The sequence below is a fragment of the Ixodes scapularis genome, unplaced genomic scaffold (genome assembly GCF_016920785.2).
Source record: "Ixodes scapularis isolate PalLabHiFi unplaced genomic scaffold, ASM1692078v2 ptg000854l_1__unscaffolded, whole genome shotgun sequence".
NCBI lineage: Eukaryota > Metazoa > Arthropoda > Arachnida > Ixodida > Ixodidae > Ixodes > Ixodes scapularis.
The window spans coordinates 887501-895000 of record NW_024610056.1 but is presented as its reverse complement, the minus strand read 5'-3'; the positions used below and the strand labels follow the sequence as shown (position 1 = coordinate 895000).

The following is a 7500-nucleotide window of genomic DNA, read 5'->3' as shown; positions in this document are numbered from 1 at the left end:
TTTTTTTTTGTGCCGTCCCGACGGCATCCAAGCTTGGTCGGGATCGGCGCCAGATAAATTCGCACATCGAGTTCATTCCCCGTACAAGAGGAAGAAGACAAAACGATGCCAAATAACATCCGGTAATGATCCTTCCGCAGGTTCACCTACGGAAACCTTGTTACAACTTTTACTTCCTCTAAATGATCAAGTTTGGTCATCTTTCCAACACACCGGCGCAACCGAAAGGCCGCTCCGGGTATCGGTCCGAAGACCTCACTAAATCATTCAATCGGTAGTAGCGACGGGCGGTGTGTACAAAGGGCAGGGACGTAATCAACGCGAGCTTATGACTCGCGCTTACTGGGAATTCCTCGTTCAAGGGGAACAATTGCAAGCCCCTATCCCAATCACGGAGGAGGTTCCACGGGTTACCCAGTCTTTACAGACAGGGATAAAAACACGCTGCTTCCTTCAGTGTAGCGCGCGTGCGGCCCCGGACATCTAAGGGCATCACAGACCTGTTATTGCTCTGTTTCGTGCGGCTAGGAGCCGCTTGTCCCTCTAAGAATGGTGCAAGGTGCAGAGAACCACGCACCTATTTAATAGGCTAGAGTCTCGTTCGTTATCGGAATTAACCAGAGAAATCGCTCCACCAACTAAGAACGGCCATGCACCACCATCCACCGAATCAAGAAAGAGCTCTCAATCTGTCAATCCTCCCAGTGTCCGGGCCGGGTAAGTTTTCCCGTGTTGAGTCAAATTAAGCCGCAGGCTCCACTCCTGGTGGTGCCCTTCCGTCAATTCCTTTAAGTTTCAGCTTTGCAACCATACTTCCCCCGGAACCCAAATACTTTGGTTTCCCGGAAGCTGCCCGCCGAGTCATTTGAGTAACTCAGGCGGATCGCTGGTTGGCATCGTTTATGGTTAGAACTAGGGCGGTATCTGATCGCCTTCGAACCTCTAACTTTCGTTCTTGATCAATGAAAACATTCTTGGCAAATGCTCTCGCATTAGTTCGTCTTGCGACGGTCCAAGAATTTCACCTCTAGCGCCGCAATACGAATGCCCCCGTCTGTCCCTCTTAATCATTATCCTGTATTCCAAAAACCAACAGAACAGAAACAGGATCTTGTTCTATTATTCCATGCACTGTTATTCAGGCGAATCGCCTGCGTTGAGCACTCTAATTTTTTCAAAGTAAACGCGCCGGCCAAAGCAGGGCACCTGATGGAGGGAACCAAGCCACGACAGGCATGATGTTCAGCACGGGCCGTAACGTGGTGTCCACGCACTTCCCGCCTGTAACTGAGATCCAACTACGAGCTTTTTAACCGCAGCAACTTTAGTATACGCTATTGGAGCTGGAATTACCGCGGCTGCTGGCACCAGACTTGCCCTCCAATGGATCCTCGTTAAAGGATTTAGAGTGTACTCATTTCAATTACGGGGCCTCAAAAGAGTCCCGTATTGTTATTTTTCGTCACTACCTCCCCGTGCCGGGAGTGGGTAATTTGCGCGCCTGCTGCCTTCCTTGGATGTGGTAGCCGTTTCTCAGGCTCCCTCTCCGGAATCGAACCCTGATTCTCCGTTACCCGTAACAACCATGGTAGGCGCATAACCTACCATCGACAGTTGATAAGGCAGACACTTGAAAGAAACGTCGCCGGCTCGTGGCCGTGCGATCAGCACAAAGTTATCCAGAGTCACCACACAAAACGGACCGAAGCCCGATTGATCTTGGTCTAATAAAAGCACCCGTCGCCCCGAGGGGCTTCGGGCTCACTGCATGTATTAGCTCTAGAATTGCCACAGTTATCCAAGTAGGAAGAAACGATCTAAGGAACCATAACTGATTTAATGAGCCATTCGCGGTTTCGCCTTGTTTCGGCATGTACTTAGACATGCATGGCTTAATCTTTGAGACAAGCATATGACTACTGGCAGGATCAACCAGGTAATCTTTTCGTGGTGGGTCGCCCAAAACCCTACCAACGCGCGGACGCGGGGCCACCGTCAGGCGCCCCTTACGAACCGCAAACACACACAACGCTTAGGAATTACTTCCAAATCCAAGAAGAAATGAAGCACGTTCGAGCGCGCAGCCGGAATATCCCCGACCGAGGTCGGTACCGACGCGGCAAAAAGCGCATAAATTTCTTTCTCGTCGTAGCAACAGAAAGTCGTACGCCAAAAAAATCATTGACGACGCCTTCGCAGCGTTGCCGAGCTTTCAGGTCCCGTGAGGACGCGAGGACGCACCCCGGCCTTCGGTCAGAACGCACTCGTCATTTCACACCGTTCGGTTAGCGCGGACGCTCCGAAACACCCTCCTCTCGCATTCGTTTTCAAGACACAGGTGCACCCGAGAACCGACCCCAACGGCAGACGCCAGAGATCGCAGGTACCTTGCTGTAACGACCATGCGGCGGAGGCAGCGGCCGAGACGGCGACGAAAGGCGTCGGCGACGTCGTCAGACGACGCTCGCACCAATCGAACGCTCGACAGACCCCACCTCCACATAATAGCACCGATAAGTATAAAGAAGATCCTTCAAGGGCATTCTGTACATAGTTTGTGGTTATCAGTTTCGGTGACTGACTGACTGACTTACTGACTTACTGTCTCTCACTTATGTGGCTCCTCGTTATTCAGTATCATTTATTTGTCCTTCTTTCTTTCTTATTTTTTCCCCTCTCTCTCTCCTTATATATATATATATATATGTATGTATGTATGTTTGTGTGTATATATATATATAAATGTTCTTTTTTTCCCGTCTGCCTCTATATATACATACATACGTACATACATCCTACCCCTATAAAAAAAATTATTTCTCGCTTTTTATTAAAAACGTGCTGACCCCTGCTTGACTCTGATTACTTCTTTTCGACTTTCAGTTCATGTTAACATGGTCAACAGAAAGTTTATCGACTTTGTTATTACAAAGTAAACCAATATTTACACGGGGCGTTTCATGCGTTTTGAATTGTGTCAGAGCCGAACAATGAGCGCTATAGTGAGATTGTCACTGCTTTTAATCCGAATGCTCGCGGTATCGCGCGTGTTTACGGCAGGCTTCATAATAGGCAATTTTCTTTCTTTACACTATTCTTCTTTGCTCACTTCATTGTTTCTACCATTGGTTTCGTTTGGAAGGCCCCGCCACTTAGTTTCCGACAAAGTCCTCTCAAGGAACGAAGTGAGAAGCACGGGATTAACAAAAGAAAAAGATGCGTGTTTTCTAGCGGTTACCCGTGTCGCTTTGCGACACGGGCTTTCTGGCGCTTTCAACTGGGCGAGAGCCGAACAATTTACCCTACTGCACTTGCGACGGGCAGCGCTTTCAAACGGAATACTGGAAATCTCGCTTACTCTTCTGGCAAGTTTGATAGGAGACAAATATTATTCTTTTCACGCGAATTGTTCGCTCTATTTCTAATCTCTCTCTTCCGTGTCCTTGGCATGGAACGCCCGCTTCGTCTCCCACAAAGTACTTCCGAGGAATCAAGTGCAAATCACGCGACTTTAAAATGTGCGTGTTTTCTAGCGGTTACCCGTGTCGCGAGGCGACACGGGCTTTCTGGCGCTTTCAACTGGGCGAGAGCCGAACACTGTACACTACTGCACTTGCGACGGGCAGCCTTTCAAACGGAATACTGGAAATCTCGCTTACTTTTCTGGCACGTTTGATAGGAGACAAATATTATTCTTTTCACGCGAATTGTTCGCTCTATTTCTAATCTCTCTCTTCCGTGTCCTTGGCATGGAACGCCCGCTTCGTCTCCCACAAAGTACTTCCGAGGAATCAAGTGCAAATCACGCGACTTTAAAATGTGCGTGTTTTCTAGCGGTTACCCGTGTCGCGAGGCGACACGGGCTTTCTGGCGCTTTCAACTGGGCGAGAGCCGAACACTGTACACTACTGCACTTGCGACGGGCAGCGCTTTCAAACGGAATACTGGAAATCTCGCTTACTTTTCTGGCACGTTTGATAGGAGACAAATATTATTCTTTTCACGCGAATTGTTCGCTCTATTTCTAATCTCTCTCTTCCGTGCCCTTGGCATGGAACGCCCGCTTCGTCTCCCACAAAGTACTTCCGAGGAATCAAGTGCAAATCACGCGACTTTAAAATGTGCGTGTTTTCTAGCGGTTACCCGTGTCGCGAGGCGACACGGGCTTTCTGGCGCTTTCAACTGGGCGAGAGCCGAACACTGTACACTACTGCATTTGCCATGGACAACGCTTTCAAACGGAATACTGGAGATGTCGCGTGCTTTACTGCCAAGCTCAATAAGAAACGAATTTCTTTCTTTTCACGGGAATTATTTCCTCTATTTCTAATCTCGCTCTTTCGTTTCATTGGGAAGGAACGCGCGCTTAGTTAGCCGCAAAGCAGTCTGAATTAGTCACGTCCAAAGTACAGAATTTTACAATATATAGTGTTTTTACCGGTTGACCGCGTCAGAAAGCGTACCTTTCCGACGAGGTCTGTGTCGCTTTGACGTGAGCGGGAGCAACGCGATTTGGGCTAGTGCACGCGAGATTGGCAGCGCTTCCAATTCCAGTACTGTAGATATTGCGTGCATTTTTTACACGCTTGAGGATGTGGGATTTTCTTTCTTGTGACGTGACCCGTTTGTCAAATTGTGTCTCGCTTTTTGGTATCGTTTAAGAAGCCCGTCCGCTTACAATCCTAAAAAAGAAAAAAAAAAAAAAAGAAATTAGTAAAGAAAGACGCCCATACTTTTTTGTTGCTCTTTCTTTTATTATCTGCGCAGGATTTTAATTTGTGTAAGTTTTGTTTACCGTCCCGACTACGTAGGCGTTCGTACATGCCCGTCCTCGCGCCTCGAATTGTGTGCGAGCGAAATCAATCTCCCCAAGCTAGCTTCAGAAATTGCTCGAAAATCGAACGTGAGGAAAGCCAGAGATACGTGGTTTTCACAGGTCGTGCAAGATTAATCCATAAAGTGCGATATTGGTATATATATATATATATATATATATATATACATACATACATACACATACATGATTTCTGCGACAAATAGGAAGACAAAAAGACCATGTTCAAGCATAATATAGGAACATTGACACTTTGCACACACAAGGGAGGTCAAATGGCAGGTTTTTCTTCCTTGTGCAGGAAACTTTATTGCAATGTCAGAAGGGAAGTTCCACTCTAGAATTGTGCGCTCAATAAAGGAGGAAAGGAAATGCACTTGAAAACCTTCACAGTTCAAGTAAGAAAACATTTCGAAACGACAGTTCGTTTTCTTGCAGGGAGGAGAAGAGGGGAGAGAGAGGGAGGGAGGGAGGGAGGGAGGGAGGGAGGGAAGGAAGGAAGGAAGGGGGGGGGGGTGCCATGCACGGTGAAGACCAGAGTGTCGAACCGAAAACCGAAGCGAACGAAAAACCGGAACCGAGGAGTTAGTTTCTTCCGAACCGAAACTGACCCGCCAACTTGGAACTGTACGGAAGAAAATATAACTGTCTATTAGTCTGACGATGAATAGAAGTACAAGGGTGTACGGCAGGGATAGCTGAAAAAAAAAGGCTCTATGGACTTGGAGCGGCAGCCCAAAGTCGATGACGACGAAAAGAAAGCACACAGTTTCGGAAAACAGGCGGTAAGAAAGCGACAAATTAAGTAGCCGTCATGTCGAGTTGATTGCTTAGCTCTATTTAAGATGAAGGAAAAAAAAAGTAGCACAATTGATGCTTGCTTGCTAAATTGAATCAACCATTATCTTGTAAAGAAAAAAAACTTCAAATGCCAATGACCTTTATTTTAGGCGACCCAACAGACTGATAACTTTTAAATTCAAGCTAAAATATAACACAAAAAAAAAAAAAAAACAAGGAAAGACAGATATGTATGTAGCTTGTCATTTACTGCTCCATCAAATTTAAATAAAGCAATTTATTTCTCGGCACCTGAAAATAAGCGAACCCTACAAATGAATGGAAAGATACCCGTTTGCACTCTTGAAATAGTGCCTATTACGAAAAGAAGCACCAGGTAAATATAATATCACTTTAGCTTCTTCTTTTTCTTTTTAATACGGTACGCTGTTGGTTTATCTTAGTAAAATATATAAAATAGCGCAAAAAAGACGAGGACAAGGAGTATAGAGGACAGGCACTCACTTTCAACTAGTTTTATCCAGGAAAAGTAAACATACATATATAGCTTTTATTCACGATAAGTGCCGAGGGCAGCCGAGAAGGCGGCAATAGCCCCGGATGGTTTGATCGTGCTGGGAGACACCAGCATCCCAGCTCAAATATCTTCTACCCTTAAGAATATGTGCTGCTTTGCCTGTCGTGTGTATATACATGTTCACTTTTCCTGAATGAAACTAGTTCAACATCAGCGCCTGTCCTGTATACCTCTTGTTCTTCTATTTGTTGTGCTATTTTAATGTCCTACATTACTTTTGTGCTCCCGCAAATCCAAGCAAACCAATAAAAAATTCGGTTCGACACTCTGGTGGAAACTAAAAGCTTAGAAAGAAAGAGGAAAAAAAGAAAAAGGAAAACATTTCTACAATAATGATAAGCAGGAGGAGGAGGAGGAGAACAAGAAGGCTAATAATGTGGAAAAAAAATACACGACAAAAATAAATCAATACAAAGGATGGTATAAGTCATGCATACTTACCACATGTAAAATTAATTTAAAAAAAATTAGAAAAAAAATGTGTATTTATATATATATATATTTTTTTTTTCTTTTATCCAGAGGCTTTGGCGCACGCACAGCACTGCACTGCACTGCACTGCACTGCACTGCACAACACAACACAACGAGAGACTTTCCACAAACACACCACTGCGTACGAGGACACGACCACGAAGAGCTGCACGAAAACAAGCGCCGTAACTTAATAAAAAAAAATAAAAAATCCTTTCACTGGACGGACGGCACAAGAACGGAAACTGCTCAAAGAGCACACACACACACGACACATATTAATGAATTAATAAGGGGCACAAGTAGAACCTAGTTGGGCGATACGTAGGACACGGCACCCACACCAGAGGCCTTGCACAAGCACAGCACTGAGCACTGAGCAGCAGGTCACAGGACAGAAATGACGTCCACGCTGAGTAGGCCGAAGGCAGGGAATTACGGACGCACGCGAGGTCACCCACAGGCACTTTCACCGGAACCACGCCACAACACCATGCTGCAGAGCGCGCACTGCAAAGCGAAACCATGCGCTCACCTTCGGAAAGCACGGAGGGCGGGCGGCACAGAGAAGCAAAAAGACGTCAAAAGCACATCGCGATGAAGCGGCGGCGAATGAACACTACTCACTGGTGGAAATGGATATCTCCTCAAGCGAAAACATGCAATGACCACGCATGGTTTAAGATGCACGTGGGAGACGCGCACACTTTCAGAAACCAGGTACGCCAACGCACGCGGGCAATAAGACGGACAAAACGCGTCGAAAAGACATCGCGTGCAAGCAGCGCCGACTGCATACTACTCACGGTTGCAA

At 46.3% G+C, this 7500-nt stretch overlaps 1 non-coding gene across 1 annotated transcript; it reads right to left on the bottom strand.

The window, feature by feature from the left end:
* Nucleotides 1–123: 123 nt before the first annotated feature.
* Nucleotides 124–1939, bottom strand: LOC120848964. The gene has a single exon (XR_005717820.2). It is a non-coding gene; the product is annotated as a small subunit ribosomal RNA (ribosomal RNA).
* Between the last annotated feature and the right edge of the window lie 5561 nt (nt 1940–7500).